Below are 24,507 nucleotides of genomic sequence, written 5' to 3'. Positions count from 1 at the left end.
CGCAGTCTGATAGTTTATACATCAATGATGAAATATTATCATTGCAACACATGCCAATACGGCTTTTTTAGTTTACTAAAATACAATTTTAAATTTCCTGGCAGTTTCGTCTTGGAAACGTCGTGTAATGATGACATGTACGCAGGACGTCACGCGTTTTTAAGAAGTATATGAGCGCTACGCACACACACAGGTAAAAGTTGTCTGCTTTAACGGCATAATTACAAAGTATTTTGGAGATCCGTGTTGCTGAATCTTTTGCAATTTGTTCAATTAATATTGGAGAAGTCACAGCAGAAAGATGGAGTTGGGAAGCTTTAGCATTTAGCCACACAAACACACGGTGATTCCTTGTTTAAAATTCCCGGAGCTGAAACTTTACTATGGATCAGAGCGCGGTCAAGCAGACATGAATCCCGACCACATGTCAACCAGCAGGTTTCGGTGAGAAAATTGTGGTTAAAAAGTCGCCACTTACCGGATATCAGCTGAGCTTGTGTCGTCCGTACAGCTGACGTCGACACCCGTGAGACATGGCGTCAAGACACCCTTGGACAAACCCCTCCGACTATCAGGTACTATTAAACTCACTAAAACACTAGCAACACAATAGAATGATAAGAGATTTCCCAGAATTATCCTAGTAATGTGTTTAAAAACATCGGTTCATACTCGCTCAAATTAATGGGGAAATTGTCGTTTTCTCGGTCCGAATAGCTGTTTTTGTTGGAGGCTCCCATTAAAATCAATGTGAATATGTGAGGAGCCCCCACACTTGCGACATCATCGTCTGCGACTTCCGGTAAAGGCGAGGCTTTTTCAGGAAGTACCAAAAGTGGCAAACTTCATCGTCGATCTTCTCTACTAAATCCTTTCAGCAAAAATATGGCAATATCGCGAAATGATCAAATATGACACATAGAATGGACCTGATATCCCCGTTTAAATAAGAAAATATCATTTCAGTAGGCCTTTAAGGACAAGTGGTAGAAAATGAATTATTAATCTACTTGTTCATTAACTGTTAATATCATCAATCAATCAATCAATGTTTACTTATATAGCCCTAAATCACAAGTGTCTCAAAGGGCTGCACAAACCACAACACAAACTACTAGGACATCCTCGGTAGGCCCACATAAGGGCAAGAAAAACTCACACCCAGTGGGACGTCGGTGACAATGATGACTTTGAGAACCTTGGCGAGGACCAATCTTCTTCCCTTTATGCGATTTCAAATTACCGGTATTGAAAAGTTAGCCTCCTCCATTTTGAAAATGATGACAGGGGAAGTGTCACTCGTGACGTCACGAGTTTGACCAGGCAGTAATTCAAGGCAGGCGCATACTATATGCCCTGCGGCAATTCAAGGAAATACGGTATTTTCTGTTTTAACATGCTCTATCTACACTTCTGTTAAAAATAAACACTTATTTTTCTGTTGTTTGATACTTTGTATTAGTTTTGGATGATACCACAAATTTGGGTATCAGTCCGATACCAGGTAGTTACAGGATCATACAATGGTCATATTCAAAGTCCGCATGTGTCCAGGGACATATTTTCTTAGTTTATGAACATAATATACATTTTTAAAAAACGAAAGAAGATTTTGTGATGCTGAAAACATTGATGTAATCATAGTATCGTATTTTTCGGATTATAAGTCGCTCCGGAGTATAAATCGCACCGACCGAAAATGCATAATAAAGAAGGAAAATTACATATATAAGTCGCGCTAGTGTTTAAGTCACATTTTTGGGGGAAATTTATTTGATAAAACCCAACACCAAGAATAGACATTCGAAAGGCAATTTAAAATAAATAAAGAATAGTGAACAACAGGCTGAATAAGTGTACGTTATATGACGCATAAATAACCAACTGAGAAGGTGCCTGGTATGTTAACGTAACATATTATGGTAGGAGTCATTCAGATAACTATAACATATAGAACATGCTATACGTTTACCAAACAATCTGTCACTCCTAATCGATAAATCCGATGAAATCTTGTTCCTCGGTGTCGCTTCTAAACAACTCTGCCAATTCCAAATGTAGACAATGCGCCGCTTCGTCTTCTATATTTTACGGTAATGAGTTAATAAGTTCACACATAAGTCACTACAGAGTATAAGTCGCACCCCAGGTCAAACTATGAAAAAAACTGCGACTTGTAATCCAAAAAATACGGTAGTATTGACTAGATACACTATTGTACTTGATATCATTACAGTAGATGTTAGGTGTAGATCCACCAATGCCAGTTGTTTATATTGTAGTGTCCCGGAAGAGTTGGTGCTGCAGGGAATTTGTTCTGTAGTGTTTATGTTGTGTTGGGTGCAAATATTCTCCCTAAATGTGTTTTGTCTTTGTTGTTTAGTGTGGTTTCACTGTATGGCACAGCTTTATGACACTGTTGGCGTTGTTTAAACCTTGGCCGAGTCATACCAAAGACTGTAAAAATGGGACCCGTTACCTCCCTGCTTGACACTCAGCATCCAGGGTTTGAATTGGGGGTTAAATCACCAAAATTGATTCCCGGGCGCAGCCACCGCTGCTATTCACTGCTCCCCTCACCTCCCAGAGGGTGATCAAGGGTGATGGGTCAAAATGCAGACGATAATTTCACCACACCTAGTGTGTGTGTGACAATCATTGGTACTTTCTTTTTATACGGCCACTCTTAGTGTGACATGTCATACTTGCCAACCTTGACACCTCTGATTTCGGGAGGTGGGGGGTGGGGGGATGTGGTCGGGGGTGGGGCAGAGGCGTGGTTGGGGCGGGGGCGTGGTTAAGAAGAGTGGCGTATAATTCACCAACTCGAGTATTTCATATATATATATATATATATATATATATATATATATATATATATATATATATATATATATATATATATATATATATATATATATATATATATATATATATATATATATATATATACACCCACATATGAATATATATACACCTCTGATTTCAGGAGGTGGGGGGTGGGCGGATGTGGTCGGGGGTGGGGCGGAGGCGTGGTTGGGGCGGGGCGTGGTTAAGAAGGGTGGCGTATAATTCACCAACTCGAATATTTCATATATATATATATATATATATATATATATATATATATATATATGAAATACTTGACTTTCAGTGAATTCTAGATATATATATTTATTTTATTATATATATAAATAAAATAAATAGTTGAATTTCCGATGGCACCTTTCAAATACACAGTAATAAAAACACAGTTGTTCTACTAACTGTACTGTGCTTGCTTGTTACTAAAAAAACAACAACACTTACCTTTCACTATTTGAGTAACCTTTGTTCTGCCATTTCGTATTGGCGAGCGATCTCCGAATCCGGGAACATCCTTCACGGATTTGTTGTAGACATTCGCAAATGAGAACGGGATGTTGCTTCCAGCTATCAGCATAGCCATCTTTGTCTCAGCATAAAATACACCATGGGGTCTCCATTTTGCGAGGTGGCCAATAATACTGAGTTGTGAACGATGCTGCGCTGCGGACGCTTTGTGCTTAGCTGACCGTTCATGGCTGAATATCCGTTCGTCCGCCGTGTTCAATGGAGAAGTCTGTTCTACAAAATTTACAGGCAACATACCCCTTCCCCTTCAAACTTTCCTGGATAAACTGAAATTTTAGTTTCCAATCGTTCTGGAACTTGCAAGCGTATTTCTTCATTTTGCCCGTCGATGGTGTAATATATTGGGTTGGAGTCAATAACCAGGCGACGTGATGAAGTTACGTCTCTTTTCTGTGGGCTTCAGAACAACATACTCCCTAATGCATGTTCCTTGACTGCACTTAAATGTAGAATATATTTACATTCTATTCTATGACAGTAGATGGCAGTATTGTCCTGTTTAAGAGGGTCACAACATTGAGTCAGGTCTGACTCTATGTTGGGGGGCGTGGCCTCCAGCTCCGCTTGTATTTCGGGAGATTTTCGCGAGAAAATTTGTCCCGGGAGGTTTTCGGGAGAGGCGCTGAATTTCGGGAGTCTCCCGGAAAATCCGGGAGGGTTGGCAAGTATGATGACTGTTGAGTAAGATGATCGTCTTAATAGTTAATGATCGGGCGCAGGGATCTATAGACTAGATTTAACAAATCCAAACTTATGAGTTTGGGGTGCTGCGCTGTATAGTGTAGCATGTATAGCATCACTCGTCCTAAAGCAATAAAGCAACAAAAAAATTCCACTACAGAGCTCGCTTATTCTGAGGAGACTATATTACCTTTAATTACCTTTAATGCAAAATTAATGATGTTATGATATTACAGTGGTACCTCCACTGAAGAGTGTCCCAACTTAAGAGTCTCTTGAGATCAAAGCTGTCTCTCGGTTAATTGTTTCGCTTTAAGTGGCGAGCAAAAGATTTGAGTTACAAGCATCCCCACCATTAGTTGGCGTAACAAATGTGACAGTGAACCCTGAAAAATCTGCCCAAAACATTTTACTCGCCAGCATTGATCGACATGAAGTCCTTTTTCAACCATGCGAAGTGACAGACACTGCTGGGAAGAAGAAGCAGATGCTGGTCATTCGTATTCGAATCGATTTTTTCCCACACCCCTATCTACTATGTTGGGCAAGTGCAGAATTACAGAGGACATGTAAAAAGTGGCACACCTATTCTTGTAGTCAGGCATCAAAAAACACACCTCATCAACATTAAAGCAACGGACACCTTATATGCTGTGTTTGCAGTAGGGCTTACCTAAACGCATTAAACTGTCTCATTCCCAGCATCAATGTTACGTTTCTAATCATTATACTATTATGGGCCCTCGAGACTTTTTGAAAACTGTTGAAAAATAGTACAAACACCGTTTCCATATGAGTTGGGAAATTGTGTTAGATGTAAATACAAACGGAATACAATGATTTGCAAATCCTTTTCAGCCCATATTAAATTGAATGCACTACAAAGACAAGATATTTGATGTTCAAACTCATAAACTTTTTTTTTTTTTTGCAAATAATAATTAACTTAGAATTTCATGGCTGCAACACGTGCCAAAGTAGTTGGGGAAGGGCATGTTCACCACTGTGTTACATCACCTTTTCTTTTAACAACACTCAATAAACATTTGGAAACTGAGGAAACTAATTGTTGAAGCTTTGAAAGTGGAATTCTTTCCCATTCTTGTTTTATGGAGAGCTTCAGTCATTCAACAGTCCGGGGTCTCCGCTGTCGTATTTTACGCTTCATAATGCGCCACACATTTTCGATGGGAGACAGGTCTGGACTGCAGGTGGGCCAGGAAAGTATCCGCACTCTTTTTTTACAAAGTCAACCTGTTGTAACACGTGCTGAATGTGACTTGGCAGTGTCTTGCTGATAAATAAGCAGGAGCGTCCATGAAAAAGACGGCGCTTAAATGGCAGCATTTGTTGTTCCAAAACCTGTATGTACCTTTCAGCATGAATGGTGCCTTCACAGATGTGTAAGTTACCCATACCTTGGGCACAAATGCACCCCCATACCATCACAGATGCTGGCTTTTGAACTTTGCGTCGATAACAGTCTGGATGGTTCGCTTCCCCTTTGGTCCGGACTAAACAATGTCGAATATTTCCAAAAACAATTTGAAATGTGGACTCGTCAGACCATTTTTCCACTTTGCATTAGTCCATCTTAGATGATCTCGGGCCCAGAGAAGCTGGCGGCGTTTCCGGATGTTGTTGATAAATGGCTTCCGCTTTGCATAGTAGAGCTTTAACTTGCACTTACAGATGTAGCGACAAACTGTATTTAGTGACAGTGGTTTTCTGAAGTGTTCCTGAGCCCATATGGTGATATCCTTTAGAGACTGATGTCGGTTTTTGATACAGTGCCGTCTGAGGGATCGACGTGGAGTGAGTTCTCCAGATTCTCTGAACCTTTTGATGATATTATGGACCGTAGATGTTGAAATCCCTATATTACTTGTAATTGCACTTTGAGAAACGTTGTTCTTAAACTGTTTGACTATTTGCTCACGCAGTTGTGGACAAAGGGGTGTACCTTGCCCCATCTTTTCTTGTGAAAGACTGAACATTTTTTGGGAAGCTGATTTTATACCCAATCATGGCATCCACCTGTTCCCAATTAGCCTGCACACCTGTGGGATGTTCCAAATAAGTGTTTGATGAGCATTCCTCAACTTTATCAGTATTTATTGCCACCTTTCCCAACTTCTTTGTCAAGTGTTGCTGGCATCAAATTCTAAAGTTAATGATTATTTGCAAAAAAAAAAAGATTATCAGTTTGAACATCAAATATGTTGTCTTTGTAGCATATTCAACTTATTATGGGTTGAAAATTATTTGCAAATCATTGTATTCCATTTATATTTACATCCAACATAATTTTCCAACTCATATGGAAACGGGGTTTGTATTATGCGGTAAAATGGCATGTTCCTTTGTAGCTTCTTGTCCCGTTCCAATAACAGTCATCATCTGAAGCGCTTTCACAAGGACAGTTTTCCAACTGATGAGTTAAGTCATTACTCACTCATTCATCAAAGACAATAAAGATTGCGTCCAATCGTCTCTGCTGGACTTCTATCCAGCAAACACATCTGACAAAGAAGCCTTGTGGTGGTCCATCCAAAACTGGATGCTTGCCGTTATTGTCAGATGTGTTCCTAATTTAGAGCACGCCTGCTGCAAAACATGGTTTAGTTGGGTATGATTTTTATTGGGTTTCCATTGTACATTGCTTGGTTCCAACACATTTGATCAAAACCATCTCACTTTTTAGTACCTTTGGTGAGAGTGTTATGGATTGGGGCTTTTTGACCGGCTGTGACAGAGACACTCTGTAGTAAAAATCTGTCATATCTAAACCAAAAGCTTCCAAAAGGTTCCTATGAAGAGCAAATAATCTAAACATATTACAAAACTCAAAACCAGTGAAGTTGTCACGTTGTGTAAATCATAAATAAAAACAGAATACAATGATTTGCAAATCCTTTTCAACCTACATTCAATTGAATAGATTGCAAAGACAAGATACTTAACGTTCAAGCTGAGAAACGTTATTTTTTGCAAATATGAGCTCATTTGGAATTTGATGCCTGCAACATGTTTAAAAAAGCTGGCACAAGTGGCAAAAAAGACTGAAAAAGTTGAGGAATGCTTTTCAAACACTTATTTGGAACATCCCACAGGTAAACAGGCTAATTGGGAACAGCTGGGTGCCATGATTGGGTATAAAAGCAGCTTCCATGAAATGCTCAGTCATTCACAAACAAGGATGGGGCGAGGGTCACCACTTTGTGAACAAAAGTGTGAGCAAATTGTTTAAGAACAACTTTTCTTAACCAGCTATTGCAAAGAATTGAGGGATTTCATCATCTATGGTCCGTAATATCATAAAAAGTTCAGAGAATCTTTAGAAATTACTGTACGTAAGCAGCAAGGCTGAAAACCAACATTAAATGCCCATGACTTTCGATCCCTCAGGCCGTACTGCATCAAAAAGCGACATCTGTGTGTAAAGGATATCACCACATAGGCTCAGAAAAACACTGTCAGTTTGTTGCTATATCTATAAGTGGAACTTAAAACTCTACTATGCAAAGCCAAAGCCATTTATCAACAACACCCATAAACGCAGCTGGCTCCTCTGAGCCCAAGCTCATCTAAGATGGACTGATGCAAAGTGGAAAAGTGTTCTGTGGTCTGACGACTCCACATTTCAAATTGTTTTTGGAATCTGTGGATGTCGTGTCCTCTGGATCTAAAAGGAAAATAAACATCTGGATTGTTCCAGGGGCTAAGTTCAAAAGCCAGCATCTGTGATGGTATGGGGGTGCATTAGTGCACAAGGCATGGATAACTTACACATCTGTGAAGGTACCATTAATGCTGAAAGGTACATAAAGGTTTTGGAGCAACATATGTTGCCATCCAAGCAACGTTATCATGGACGCCCCTGCTTATTTCAGCAAGACAATGGCAAGCCACGTGTTACAACAGCGTGGCTATGTAGTAAAAGAGTGCGAGTACTAGACTGGCCTACCTGTAGTCCAGACCTGTCTCTCATTATGAAGCCTAAAATACCACAACGGACACCCTGGACTGTTGAACAACTTAAGCTGTACATCGAGCAAAAATGGAAAAGAATTCCACCTGAGAAGCTTAAAAAATTGGTCTCCTCAATTCCAAAGCGTTTACTGAGTGTTTTTAAAAGGAAAAGCCATGTAACACTGTGGTAAAAATTCCTCCTTGCCAACTTAAATTCTAAGTTAAAGATTGTTTGCAAAAAAAAATGTATATAATGATTTGCAAATCATTGTATTCTGTTTTTATTAACGAATTACACAACATGCCAACGTCACTGGTTTTGGGATTTGTGCATGCAGAAAACATTGTGAAATATAAAAAAGATGAATAAATTGATAATCCCTTATAAATGTATTAAAGATTATTGTTGGCAATGACGGCGAAACTTGTTACTAATCTTTCTTTTCTTGCACTCCCAACATTTTTTGGCCCCGTAGCGGTCTATTTTTCAGTCGCAATTGATAAAAAAAAAAAGAAAAGTGATGCATGTTATATTTTGTTTGAGCCCAAAGCATGATGTTTCAACCCCCATGCTTCACAGTAGGTTTGGTGTTCTTGGGATGTAACTCAGTATTCTTCTTCCTCCAAACACGACGAGTTTAGATTATACCAAAAAGTTCTATTTTGGTTTCATCTGACCACATGACATTCTCCCAATCCTCTGCTGTATCATCCATGTATCGGTTTTGGTATAAACTCAACTTGTCGTGTTTGGAGGAAGAAGAATACTGAGTTGCATCCCAAGAACACCACACCTACTGTGAAGCATGGGGGTGGAAACATCATGCTTTGGGGCTGTTTTTCTGCTAAGGGGACAGGACGATTGATCCGTGTTAAGGAAAGAATGAATGGGGCCATGTATTGTGAGATTTTGAGCCAAAACCTCCTTCCATCAGTGAGAGCTTTGAATGGTTGACCAAATACTTATTTTCCACCATAATTTACAAATAAATTCTTTAAAATTCCTACAATGTGAATTCCTGGATTTTTTTTTTCACATTCTGTCTCTCACAGTTGAAGTGTACCTATGATGAAAATTACAGACCTCTGTCATCATTTTAAATGGGAGAACTTGCACAAACGGTGGCTGACTAAATACTTTTTTGCCCCACTAGATGTGCACACACGGACTAGTTTTTTTAAGCCACAACAAAATTTCCATGGAAAACTGAATGATTCAAAAAGTATAGGGTAGGAAAACAATTGTATGAAGACAGGACTATGTTTGTGTTGACCTGATGGCCAAAAACACACATTGTTGCCGCTCATAATAGCTGCTCCAGAAAATCTGATTCTCTCACAGATACAATGACCCGAAGAGGGTATCAAATACGATCCAAACACAAAAAACACAGAGGGAGTGGCCTTGTCTATAGTTTGTTCAGTCTGGTTTTCAGCTGGGAAAACAATCCAGGTCATTCACAGGACAGTATTTGTTAAACACAACACTGCTACTGAATGATGAGCCGTGCGTTTGTATTTGGCAGCAAACTGACGGTCTGGAGCCCAGACAACAGTAGAAGTAAACAATACAACTAAGATGGGCAATATGGCCTAAAATCTTTAACGCACTATGTATGGCAGCGATATACATCACAATATATTATTCGGTATGGACATCATAATAGAAGCATTTCAAAACAGGTTACAAAGGCTCCTAATGTAACTCCATCCATCCATTTTCTACCGCTTGTCCTTTTTGGGGTCGCGGGGGGTCACTGGAGCCTAGCTCACCTGCATCCGGGCGGAAGGCGGCGTACACCCTGGACAAGTCGCCACCTCATCGCAGGGCCAATCATAATGTAACTGTTTGTATTATTTTCTCAAAGCTATTACTAATCTACTTGCTAATTTACTGTTAACATCAGGTTACTTTCCGCTGTAACATGTTTATATCTACACTTCAGTTAAAATGTAATACACTACATTCTGTTGTATAAATACTTTACATTAGTTTTGGTCGATGCGAGAAATCTTGGTGTCGATCCAATACCAAATAGTTACAGGGGCAGTAATTGTCATGCAAGTACTGATACTGATACTATATTTTTTTACAATCATTGAATGATTGCAATTTTTAACTATTTATATTATTTCCTTTTTTATTAAATATAAAACCATATAATAAAGTCACTGGTGCAGTGGTCCTCAAACTGGTTTCATTAAGTACCACCATAGTGACCAACATTAAAACACAGTAGCGTAGTAGGCTTAAGTATTTGTTAAAAACAAGGTTTTTTTTTACCAAATATATTTAATAATTTTTGGCCACTATAACATTACACACAGTTTGAACAATAACACTGGGTTTGAATATAGGACAATTAAACACTGTAGACCAGGGGTGTCAAAGTCATTTTAGCTCAGGGCCGCATGGAAAAAAATCTACTCTCACGAGGGCCGGTTGAGTAAAATCATGGCATGATAACTTAAAAATACAACAACGGCAACTTCACATTGTTTTCTTTGTTTTGCCTTGGCCCAAAATAGAACAAGCACATTCTGAAAATGTACTAATCACAAATAATCCTTGTGACAAAACACTTCAAGTTAGTTGAACATTCTGAGAAAAAAAATTGGTCACAGCCAGAGGTGGGTAGTAACGCGCTACATTTACTCTGTTACATTTACTTGAGTAACTTTTGGGATAAATTGTACTTTTACGAGTAGTTTTTATGCAACATACTTTTACTTTTACTTGAGTATATTTATAGAGAAGAAACGTTACTTTTACTCCGTTCCATTTATCTACATTCAGCTCGCTACTCGCTACTTTTTTTTATCGATCTATTAATGTTTGTTTTGGTTAATGACAGAGCTTCAAAGTAGAATCTACGCATGCCTGCGTTTCACCAATCACATGCAGTCACTGGTGACGTTGGACCAATCAAACAGAGCCAGGTGGTCACATGACCCGATTTATACAAGTTGAAAAACGTATTGGGGTGTTACCATTTAGTGGTCAATTGTGAAGAATATGTACAGTACTGTGCAATCTACTAATAAAAGTTTCTATCAATCAATAAAAAGTGTAAAGGAAAGAAGGCACTTTTTATTTCAACCGTACTTCCCGTCAAAAGCCTAAAGACTGATCGCACAGTTCCTGTCTTCACAATAGAAGCGCTGCTCCATCGCGCCTGCGCTAACAAAATAAGAGTCTCCGAAAGCCAGCGCAAACAAGCTAGCAAACTACGGAGTTTGCCGCCAATGTATTTCTTGTAAAGTGTATAAAAACGAATATGGAAGCTGGGCAGATAAGATGCCCAAAACCAACTACTTTCATGTGTTATTAGACAGAAAAGAGGAACTTTTTTCTCCTCCATTTGAAAATGTGGACGTCTGAGTCCAATCATTGCAAGTCATCAGAATCAGGTAATACACCAATTTATATTCTTATCTTCATGAAAGATAGGAATCTATAAGTTAAACATGCTTGTATATTCATTAAAACACCTTCAACATGTGAACAAAAACGGCAAAATAAATAAATATAAATGATATACTGTGTATATATATATATATATATATATATATATATATATATATATATATATATATATATATGATTTGTGTGTGTATAAATGATGTGTGTGTGTATGTATATATGAGGTAGATCACCTCGACTTGGTCATTTATTAAGTAATTGATAAACGTTGAAAAACTTATTGGGGTGTTACCATTTAGTGGTCAATTGTACGGAATATGTACTGTACTGTACAATCTACTAATGGAAGTTTTAATCAATCAATCAATTCAATGAATGCCTACTGAGGCTATGGTGCTGTTAAGTTATTGTGGCTCAATGTGCCATTTATTTTATTTTATTTTAATGTACTATTATTTAATATATATTATTGTTTTAGTTGCTTAAGAGATATTCCTGGTTCTGAATTTGCTCATTGCTATTTTTATGTTTTTGTGCATTATTTGTTGCCGTAATCAGGTTACTCATCAGTTACTCAGTACTTGAGTAGTTTTTTCACAACATACTTTTTACTTTTACTCAAGTAAATATTTGGGTGACTACTCCTTACTTTTACTTGAGTAATAAATCTCGAAAGTAACTGTACTCTTACTTGAGTACAATTTCTGGCTACTCTACCCACCTCTGGTCACAGCCCATCTAGGATTGAACAAAAACCATCAATAACAGGCATCAATAAAAACTGTTCTTTGTATCAAATATCTCATTTGTCATTGCCACTCTTCAATTTTTGTAAATTTGCACAAACTACTCTAATCGTAAGTGGAGTTACCGATTGTTTATTTTACTGCTGCGACATTTGGTGGACACATTTAGAACAGAACTTAAAAATGCAGCTCAATTTTACACTTAGCAAACTCATCTCGTGGGCCGGATCGAACCTGTCCGCGGGCCTGATCCGGCCCCCGGGCCGCATGTTTGACATCCCTGCTGTAGACTTTAGTGAAATGATTCTTTGGTGATACACTAGATGGAGCCCACGTACCACAGTTTGAAAATCACTGCACTAAGCAATAATAGTTCAACAAAAGCAAAAACTACTATGGACTCGTATTTCCTAAGTTTGTAAACAATAACAATGCCAAAAAAATTTGGGGGAATAATAAAAAAATATCTATCTAATCGTAGTCTCGACCATATACTGAAACTACATTTGGTATCGGTACTGTTGGTATTAGTATCCGTCCGCCTACCCATGTCTACATTCAAGAGCTCTAGCTTAGCGATAAGCTATGCGTTTTTGTATCCAAGTTCTATTTTATGTAGCATGTTTAGTGATTCCTCATCCTATAGTCGTCTAGTGATATAAATACTCGTAAGAAACAGTTTAGTTACCAACATGGAGGCGAGGATTAGTGATTTAGATACTTCACTGCGGAGGGACGCTACTGAGCATAGAACATTGCATTGAAGACTCTTCATTTTCTTGTCTGCTGCTAGAATTTTGTCATCAACATGCTAACGCACAATATGACATTGTCGTCAGACAAATGTCCTACATTGTCCATATTGCGCAACTCTACAACAAGGTACTTGACGTTGGGGCTGTTTGCATTCCATCGAGAGTTTATCGGTGCTGGGGAGAAATCCAAGAAGGATCTATCTTAGTGTCCCTTGTTATTCTTCAGACAGCAAACTAGTTAATTGACTAAAGGCCCCTTCTACACTAAGGTTATCCAGGGTAAATCCAACCTAACCTTTTCCTTGTCCACACACACACAATGGTCGTTTAGGACCCCACTCCTTCCCCCCACCCCACCCCCGTCCGTCCGCCAGCGCAATGCGACTTAGTACGCATGCGCGGAAAATGCGCATGACATAGTCCCCTTCAGTGTTGCTTTGTGTGCAAGTTCTTACATTTAACTTATCTGAACAACATCCAGTGTTGTGGTATTTCAATTAACTGGAATCCGATGTGCTGTGGGGCCCTATTGTAGTGAATCCCACCCAAGCCATCATAAATGAATCAAATCTTTAATGGACAAGTGAAAGTAAACAATGTGATAGAGAACATTTTACGTCAATCCATCGAGGGATCTAGATATCTTGTCAGGACACTCTTCACTCTTTTGCCTTCACCTTCATTGTCCATTCCTTTTAAGTGACTTTATATACTCTGGACCTAGACGTTGAGTCCGCGACATACATGGCGGACAATAACTGATACAGTCTGCTTTGCCAGTCTAAAAACATTCGCCGTTTTCGGAAGACTTCCCACAACGGCCAGGCAATACAAAGCACAGGCTACCTGGTTTTCATCACATCCACGGGAGCCTGCATTCTCGTTGTCTCTCTTTTGACAAATGGAAAAAGTTTTTCGGTAAATAAAATCACAGTTGACCTGGACATTCGAAAGTTCTCTTGCCGTCTGAGAAGTGTTGTATCCCAAATAGCTGCAATCGCTCTCTTTTAAGGTATTCATGTGGGATTTCCACAAGCGTCTGTACAGACCGAAGGAGAAACACGGGCATGTCTGGATGACTCCCCTCCGTATTTCCAGTGGTTAGATACGAGTTTCGAAACCGCTTTATTATGAAGCTGGCTGTGGCGCGGTCTTTCTGACGTCACTTCCTCTCTGAACTCAGTTTGTGAACGATCAATGAGTCCATACAAAGCTAAGAGCCGGAGATTCAAGAAATAGACAAGTAAAAACTTATCCAAGCAGGGGAACCTTAAACGATGGTTCAGTGTGGCCAAAGCGGGGCTTAGGCTAAATAATTATTGATTTAAGGAGTTATTCGGCTTAGTGTAGACATAGCCTAAGTGGCACCTCTGCTGGTTGCAGCCAAGTAGTGTACTCCATGTTTGCCTAAATGACTTCAATGAATGAATGAATGAATGAATGAATGAATGAATGAATGAAATAAGTTTATTTCGGTCATATAAATCAACCATCAACCATTTTGTGTGATCAGTTTAACAGTACAGATTACACATATTTAACAAACAAACACATTTACACACAAAATGAGAAGAAAAAGAATGACCGAAAAAGGAATAGGCTGAAAATAAGATAACCTGGAACATAAACATTAAAAAAAATCAATGGGATGAAAGTAATTGTTACTAAATCTTATAATTTTCAATTATTTCACCATTCAAAGTTTTCTTAAACCTTAACAAATAACTACATGTCTTCAACTCATCACTGAGCTTATTCCACTATTTAACTCCTAAAACTGAAATACATTTTTATTTTATATACGAAAATATGCCCCGAAAATTATAGTTTTATCCTCTTAATTTAAAGAACCTAAAAATACAAGCTGGAAAGCTGCTGTTATTTACTCGAAACATAATTTTCCATTGCTTTTAAAAACACAATATCTGAACATTTTTACACATTAGAACTTAGAAATAATGAATTGGTATGTTCATAGTAGCACGCTGTGTGTATTATTCTAATGACTCTTTTCTAATTATTGGCTCTATGTTGGTTTTATAAACAGTTCCCCAAACTTAAACACAGTATGTTAAATATGGAAAAATAAAAAAATAATATAACATATGCAGACATTTCTTTTTCAGCATGTGTCTTAATTTATAAAGAATAGCAAGGGATTTGGATATATATATATATATATATATATTTTTTTTTTTTTTTTTTTCTTCTTCAAGATTACTGACTTTTTTTAGTGTCATCCGGGAAGAATGTTTTCCAAGCAGTTTTATCATCTCAACACCACATATGTCTAATACGAGATTATTTTTTATCTATTTAAAGTTGATAACGGGTAAATGCCGGTCTCCGCATCTCACGGCCCGACAGAAGCAGGAATAAGACCACTAGCGGAGAAACACGAGGCACGGCAGCCTACCGGTCCAAATTGTGCCTGGTGTCCGACTGTCAGGCCAGTTCAGAGCAAGGACAGAAGCCGTATTATGGAGCTGCAGGCCTGGCCAAGAGGAGGAACAATAGGTCCTGTGTGTGGCAGCCCCAGGAGCATCCAAACAGCTGAGAGATAGGAGCTCTGCTCGTAGAGGGGGGTGCTTCACAATTTGCAACCTCTCGCATGAAAACCACTTGTTTTTTCTTTTTCACACCATCATCCGCGTTTTTCTTTTTTTAGCATCACTCCTACTTTTAGTGGTGATAAAGACAAAAGAAGACTTTTTTTCTCCAGTCTGGCAAAGAATCAGACCCACGTCAACAAAAATGAGAGGTTCAAAAGCCTCAGCAGGATGTGTGCCAAGGCTCCTCTATCACAGGGCCTTGGGAAAAACACAGGGGAGGCATGAGAACCACAAACTGAGCCTTAATGTCACTCCTCGGAAAGAAAAGGGCTCATAAACATTGTCGAAAGAAGTGCACATTTTGCGCAGTGAACAAAAGAATCAATGCGGTTATGAGGCAGTAACAGGAGTTGTTGTGAAACCTATAGCTTGGGCTCCCGGCACGTGATAGTCGGGGGTGATAACTTGAACAGCTGCAAGGAGCCTTGAGCCTGTTTTGTCATAGCTGCTTTCATTTTGCCACTTATTTTCAACATAAAACTGCTGAGACAAGACTTCATGCACGCTTTGTGCCACTGGTGTGCTGTTCTCTTTAAAATACACATTGAATGCATCTGGAATTACTTACTTGCCAAGGCTGGCCCCTATTATTCTCATTTATAATAACTATAAATCAGCTGTTAATGTCAAGTAAGTAGAAAGTCATATTTTTCTGTCTTCAGATAGCATTTTTTAAATGTCTCCCAAAACAGTCACTATAATTCATGACATCAAACTATTAACTTTTGCTTCTTTCTCCTTGTTCTAGCTTTTTTTTTGCTGTTTAGAAGCCTCAACAAAGAAAACAACATTCAAATCAGGGCTAATTTTATATATATATATATATATATATATATATATATATATATAAAATAAATGGGTTGTACTTGTATAGCGCTTTTCTACCTTCAAGGTACTCAAAGCGCTTTGACACTACTTCCACATTCACCCATTCACACACACATTCACACACTGATGGAGGGAGCTGCCCTGCAAGGCGCTAACCAGAACCCATCAGGAGCAAGGGTGAAGTGTTTTGCTCAGGACACAACGGACGTGACGAGGTTGGTACTAGGTGGGGATTTAACCAGGGACCCTCGGGTTGCGCACAGCCACTCTTCCACTGCGCCACGCCGCCCCTATGGTGTATATATATATATATATATATATGTATATGTATATGTGTATATATATATATATATATATATATATATATATATGTGAAAAAACTGAAAACATGTTTTAAGTTCCAGTTTCTTCAAAATAGCCACCCGTTGCTCAGATGACTGCTTTGCACACTCTTGGCGTTCTTTCGATGAGCTGCAAGAGGTAGTCACCTGAAATGGTTTTCACTACACAGGTGTCATAGTTTTGAACAGTGGTACTGTTTTGACATTTACAGTAATATGAATGTAAAAACTACAGTCAAATTCACAGTAAAATTTGGGCAATTAAGCTCCCAGTGTTTCCCGTAAAAAAACAGTGGTACTGTTTTCCCATTTACTGTAGTGTTATATACCAGGGGCGTCACTAGACCTAATACTGTACTGGGGCACAAATAATTCATGTGAACGTGCAAAGCGCGCGAGCAAAAACATTTTTTGCACTTATTTATCATAAAAAATACATAAATAGTGCTTTAAACTATGAAATCATATCAGATTATGTTGTATGGATCTTTGATTAACCACCTGAAATTAACTAATGCATTTGACCTACTTGTACACTTTTGTACTCCAGACTTCTAAACTGCTACGGGTAAAAGCAAAAAGGAAGAGCAATGAATCTTTTTGAAATATTTATTGCAGTAATCATCTGCAAATTTAACATCTACAAAAGTAAAACAAAAAATAAAGCACCCCTACATCTCTGGGTTCTTTTATGTTATTTAATTTCCATTTATGGCAATGTGGCTAATCCTATTTCAGATACACAAAACTATAAAATATACACAAAACAATAATGCCACAGTAGTAGAATAAATGAACAACTGTTGTGTGTCTGTTCAGGGAATCGTTTTCTGAGAAGTAAACTGTAACGTCTCGTTTTCATTTTTGCAAAGTGGTCAGTCACTCTGGACAGACATGGAAATATTACAGTAACTGTTATACATTTGACCAGTGGTTCCCAACTGGTGGGTCGTGACATAAAAGTGGATTGTGTGTCATTTTCAGGAAGTCGCAGTCAGATGTTTGCATGAAAAAAAAAAAAGTTTAGGGAGAAAAAAATCAAATTGTGGCAACAAAACCAGATATATTTAGCCATTGTTCTACTGACTATTAGTGAGTATTTTAGCAAAAGGCAAACCGACTAACAAGTTGGAGGAGGACTCAGGACAGACATGGAAATATATTTTAAAAAAATCTAAATGGGGCAACAAAACCCGATATTTTCAGCCATCTTTCTGAAAACAAATACAGAAATGTTACTATTTTTTCTGGAAACAAAACCAGATGCTTTAGCTGTAGCCATTTTTCTGGTGACAAAACAAGATTATTTTAGTCAAAGTCGCACCGATTAACAAGACAAGTCTACTGTGCTATTTTTCTGTGAAATAAACTTGGATGATTTAAAAATTTGGCTCACGACTTGACGATATGGAAAAATGTTTTTCTTCCTAAAGATAAACCATTTGAGAAGCACTCAACTCACACATGCTTACTCCAAATCATCATTGATGCAGAACCAGCAGACAATAACCAACATTATGTTTCATGTTCATTGGAAATTCCCCGACAGCTCATACAGCAAATGAACATGTTTGTCTTGATACAAGGAATAACGTTAGCTAACTTAGCATCAACTTAAGACAATGATGTTGCCTAGCTAGCTGGGACTTCACTTACATCTCTCATTCCTCACTGTTTCTTCCCTGCTGCGGGCGAATAACTTTCTTAAATCCATCTAGGAGTTACAGTTTGAGTCAAATAAAAATAAAAATAATGTAATTAACAAATTGTTTTTGGCTAACGTTACCTACCTCACGCAGTGATTCTCATCCTCTCTCTTTCTCTCTCTCTCTCTCTCTCTCTCTCTCTCTCTCTCTCTCTCTCTCTCAACTGAAGTCTCGATCCACACGTGAATAAATTACCATATTAATTAGCCATGTGCTCATTGTTACGTGGAGTGAATACAGTAGAAATCAATTACCATACTAAGTAGTATGTGCGCTGTACCATGAATTGATTAACGTGGACCCCGACTTAAACAAGTTGAAAAACTTATTCGGGTGTTACCATTTAGTGGTCAATTGTACGGAATATGTACTGTACTGTGCAATCTACTAATAAAAGTATCAATCAATCAATGTAGTCTATGTTATGTAGACTTAAAACTCTGAAGCATTTTTTTTTATTGTTGAAATTTTTACTGGGGCACTGCATATCAACAGTGGGGCACGTGCCCCAGTGAAATCCGTCTGGCGACGCTCCTGTTATATACAGTACAGGCCAAACGTTTGAACACACCTTCTCATTTCAATGCGTTTTCTTCATCATCATGACTATTTACATTGTAGATTGTCACTGAAACCATCAAAACTATCACACCTGTGAAGTGAAAACCATTTCAGGTGACTACCTCTTGAAGCTCACGGAGAGAATGCCAAGAGTGCGCAAACCAGTAATCAGAGCAAAGGGTGGCTATTTTGAAGAAACTAAATTGGCCCTAGTGTGTGAATGTGAGTGTGAATGTTGTCTGTCTATCTGTGTTGGCCCTGCGATGAGGTGGCGACTTGTCCAGGGTGTACCCCGCCTTCCGCCCGATTGTAGCTGAGATAGGCGCCAGCGCCCCCCGCGACCCCGAAAGGGAATAAGCGGTAGAAAATGGATGGATGGATGGATAGAATATAAAACATGTTTTTCAGTTATTCCACCTTTTTGTTAAGTACATAACTCATGTGTTCATTCATAGCTTTGATGCCTTCAGTGACAATCTACAATGTAAATAGTCATAAAAAAATAAAAAATAAACACATCGGATGAGGAGAAGGTGTGTCCAAACTTTTGGCCTGTACCTTCTTTTTACTCATCCCAAAAACTGCTATAATATGGTAAAACACAACTTTCAGTAGCAGGGCACCGTTGCAGAGAATGTTGTTTCATGCTTTGAATCAGAAAAGGTAGCACTGTCTAGTAGACAGATAACAAGATATACAAATGAAAGCCAGTAGTTCAAATGGAAATCTTACAACAGAGGATTTACATTTATATGAATACGTTGTTAAAATAAATTGCATTTTCAATAGGTTTTGCTTTTTTTTGTAACTTCGTCTCTCTATTTTGCGCAGTTAATATTCTCTTGCACTGTACCATTCAATAAAGCACACATAACTTAAAATTAAAAATCTGAATGGCAAAAAATGGATTTTGGATGTCCCAAGGTAGAGATTCTCAAACTGTGGAACCACTAGTGTAACCCCACAAATAGCAGTTGAATAAATATTCAAACAAAATGTTACTGTTCAAACTGTGTAATGTTACAGTGGCCGAAAATATGAAATCCATCCATCCATCCATCCATCCATTTTCTTCTGCTTATCCGAGGTCGGGTCACGGGGGCAGCAGCCTAAGCAGAGAAACCCAGACTTGCCTCTCCCCAGCCACTTCGTCTAGCTCCTCCCAGGGGATCCTGAGGCGTTCCCAGGCCAGCCGGGAGACATAGTCTTCCCAAAGTGTCCTGGGTCTTCCCCGTGGCCTCCTGCCGGTCGGACGTGCCCTAAACACCTGCCTTGGGAAGCGTTCGGGTGGCATCCTGAGCAGATGCCCGAACCACCTCATCTGGCTCCTCTCAATGAAATGTTCTTGTTAAATAAAACCTCTGCCTTGTTTTTGATAAACACTTAAGCCTACTACGCAACTGTATTTTAATGTTGGTCATTATGGTGGTACTTGGAGAGTGGTATTTAATGAAAAAAGTTTGAGGACCACTGCAGTAGTGACTTTATTATATGGTTTTATATTTAATAAAAAACGGACTAATGAAATAATATAAATATTAGTTAATATTGTTGTGAGCAAAAATGTAATCATTCAATGATCGTAAAAAATATATAGTATCAGTATCAGCACTGGCATGACAAACACTGCCCTGTATCTACTTGGTATTGGATCGATACAAGATTTCTCGCATCGACGAAAACTAATGTAAAGTATTTAAACAACAGAATAATAAAGGTGTATTACATTTTAACTGAATTGTAGATAGAAACATGTTACAACAGAAAGTAACCTGATGTTAACAGTAAGTCAGTAAGTAGATTAGATTAGTAGGGGCGTTATAGCTCGGTTGGTAGGGTGGCCGTGCCAGCAATTTGAGGGTTCCAGGTTCGATCCTAGTCACTGCCGTTGTGTCCTTTGGCAAGACACTTTACACACCTGCGCCCAGTGCCACCCACACTGGTTTAAATGTAACTTAGATATTGGGTTTCACCATGTAAAATCGCTTTGAGTCACTAGAAAAAAGCGCTATATAAATATAATTCACTTCACACTATGCATCTGCCTCACAATACGAAGGTCCTGAGCAGTCCTGGGTTCAAGCCCAGGCTCGGGATCTTTCTGTGAGGAGTTTGCATGTTCTCCCCGTGACTGCGTGGGTTCCCTCCGGGTACTCCGGCTTCCTCCCACTTCCAAAGACACGCACCTGGGGATAGGTTGATTAAACCCCTAAATTGGCCCTAGTGTGTGAATGTGAGTGTGAATGTTGTCTGTCTATCTGTGTTGGCCCTGCGATGAGGTGGCGACTTGTCCAGGATGTACCCCGCATACTGCTCCAATGCAGCTGAGATAGGCTCCAGCGACCCCTGCGATCCCAAAAGGGACAAGCGGTAGAAATATGGATGGATGGCACTTCACACTAATAAAACCTCTGCTTTGATTTTAATCAATACATAGGCCTACTACGTTAATGTGGATCATTACGGTGGTACTTGGAGAGCAAAGTGTTTTCTTTGGTGGTGATTGGGGAAAAAAGTTTGAGAACCACAAACTAATGGTAAAAAAAATTAGACACAACTTGAATCACCTTTGCGTTAGGTTTTATTGAATCTGCTATTAGCGGTTAACGAATAATACTTTAAGAATTATGTTTTTGACTCGACCCTAGAACAGATTACCGTATTTTTCGGAATATAAGTCGCAGTTTTTTTCATAGTTTGGCCGGGGGTGCGACGTATACTCCGGAGCGACTTATGTGTGAAATGATTAACATATTACCGTAAAATATGAAATATTATTTATCTCATTCACGTATGAGACTAGCCGGATGTCGGCAATCGTCACACACACACGTCAACCAATGAAAATTCGGCGGAGGCGGGTCATGGCAGAAGTGCATTGAGGGAAACAAGACGCTACCTGCTACGGTAGATTGGTGGTAACTTATAAAAACAAAGGGCTGAACAAAAATGGCACCGAAAAGGAAAGCATATACTGCAAGTTACAAGCTTGAAGTATAGTGAAATACGCAGCAGGAAACGGCAATCGAGCAGCAGAAAGAAAGTTTGGAGTAAACGCCATACCTGCCATCATCCCCGGAGGCTTAACCAAAATACTGACATCTTCGTGAATAGGAGCTTTAAGGCTGTCCTGCGCAGCCTGTGGGAGCAGTGGATGATGGGAGGAGAGCACAGCTTCACAGCAACCGGGAGAATGCGCCATGCAACTTTTCTGGGTGTCATCGGATGGATCGAACAAGCATGGGCTTCAGTGACAACCGAAACCATCCTGTCCGGATTCAGAAAGGCTGGAATAATTGGAACTGCACCTGACGATGACTCTGACGTAAGCGACGTACCGATAGAAGAGGAAGCGGCGCATTGTCTTCCTTTGGAATTGGCAGAATTGTTTAGAAGCGACACCGAAAACGAAGATTTCATGGCATTTAGCGATCAGGAGTGACAGATTGTTTGGTAAACGTATAGCATGTTCTATATGTTATAGTTATTTGAATGACTCTTACCATAATATGTTACGTTAACATATCAGGCACCTTCTCAGTTGGTTATTTATGTGTATATCTATATATATCCATCCATCCATTTTCTACCGCTTATTCCCTTTCGGGGGCGCTGGCGCCTACCTCGGGCGGAAGGCGGGGTACACCCTATATATATATATATATATATATATATATATATATATATATATATATATGTAGATGTGTGTGTATTTTTATATACATACACGTATATACATATATACACGTACACACACATATATATGTATATATATGTGTGTGTGTGTAAATATATATATACGTACACACATACATGTATATGTATATATATGTGTGTGTGTGTATATATATATGTATGTGTGTATATATATATATATATATATATATATATATATATATATATATATATATATATATATGTATGTATGTATGTGTGTGTATACATATATATTTCTAACAGCCTGTTGTTCACTATTCTTTATTTATTTTAAATTGCCTTTCAAATGTCTGTTCTTGTTGGATTTTATCTAATAAATTTCCCCCCAAAAATGCGACTTATACTCCAATGCGACGTATGTATGTTTTTTTTTCCTTCTTTTTTATGCATTTTCGGCAGGTGCGACTTATACTCCGGTGCGCCTTATACTCCGAAAAATCCCGTAACTTAATTCCAATGGGAACATTTGTTTTGAGCGGTGACTACATTGGAAAATCATGAATATTTGACCAGGTACTCACCTGAGTGACCAACCGCTGTGCCCCTAAAGGTGCCTTTCACGCCCTTTATGAGTGCATCATCACACAAGATATGGTGCACAATTTTGAAGTCCTACAAAGATGGTTTCAAATTTCCCTAAGCATGATTTTTTTTTTCCCCTACTCGGCTGGAAATCGCCCCATCCCCCATTAACTGCAGACTGGCTGATATAGACCCCGTCCATCCTCTCCTCTGTGGCAGTCCTATAGTGGAGGAAATGCCCAATCTTGACAGGCATGTGTTACATGACTCCTTGCAATGGTCTTCTTATACTTGTAAATATTTGCTCTGCCAACATGTCAAGAAGCTGTTGCCCAGATGTTGGGGCACCCAAGCAGTGCAATTATGTTAACTTAATGCACCCCACTTTTAAGGCTTTGGACTTGCAGCACCTATTTTGTGTTGTCAGTCATGGCAATGCAGGGTAGAATTACCGGCTACTAAAGTTACAATGATGCTGGAAATGTGACATGCTCCAGTATAAACACGCACGCATGCAAGTGATCCAAAACATACCTTTTTACTTTGATCAAGTCCCCCTCTTCTTTTCTTTTCTTTTGCCTTATTCCGTCCTCATTGTGCTGCAGAGCACGCCGCCATGTGCAAGCGTTTAAATCCCCGGTTTGCGTCCATGACTGTCCCTCATATCAAATGTGCTCCTCCGTGCAAGAAGAGGCGGATGACGCGGAGAACCCGGCTACTTTCTTCCGAAGGGACCCGCCAAGTAGGGATCAGCGAAATGTGCACATAATTGTGCCCGTGGAGGTGATATCCGGAATGTGTATGTTCAAAAAAACGGACCGTAGGAGTGTTGCGCGGGTGTGTGGCCAGGCTTGGCGTGCAGTTTGTGCAGAAAAGGCGCTCTTCGGCCGGTAAATGTCCCCGCAGTGAGCGGCGACAGTGGTATGCACCACTCTATTGTTGGGGAGCCGAGGCGTCCTATGCAACCGCTCCAATGTGGGAGGTGAATAAACCTGATCCACGTCTCATTCCCACCATGTTTCATTTTATGACATTAAAAAACACATAAAATTCATTTTTTTCCCCCTCAATATAATTTAATGTTGCAAACTGAAAGTGTATGATGATGTATTTATAAATAAATAAATGTATATATTTATGTAAATATATATTTTAATTATTATTATTTACTTTTTCATTTGGACCAGGCCCGCGAACCGGTTTTGTCCGGCCCGCGGGATGAGTTTGCTAGGTATAAAAATTAAGGGTG

General features: G+C 39.0%; 1 protein-coding gene across 4 annotated transcripts in view; it reads right to left on the bottom strand.

Moving 5' to 3' along the window:
* wasf1 (WASP family member 1) overlaps positions 1 to 24,195 on the bottom strand; it is a 114,755-nt gene extending 90,560 nt beyond the window's left edge. For 2 of the 4 annotated variants that reach the window (XM_061900611.1, XM_061900612.1), the window contains exon 1: positions 23,793 to 24,193. The gene's annotated coding sequence lies outside the window, so the exon portion shown is untranslated. Of the gene's footprint in view, positions 1 to 23,792 lie in introns of all 4 variants that reach the window. The other 2 variants (XM_061900610.1, XM_061900609.1) reach the window with 2 other exon arrangements.
* Between the last annotated feature and the right edge of the window lie 312 nt (positions 24,196 to 24,507).

This window comes from Nerophis ophidion, linkage group LG05 (assembly GCF_033978795.1).
Source record: "Nerophis ophidion isolate RoL-2023_Sa linkage group LG05, RoL_Noph_v1.0, whole genome shotgun sequence".
Lineage (NCBI taxonomy): Eukaryota > Metazoa > Chordata > Actinopteri > Syngnathiformes > Syngnathidae > Nerophis > Nerophis ophidion.
The sequence above is the reverse complement of the archived record's forward strand: the minus strand, read 5'-3'. Positions and strand labels throughout refer to the sequence as shown.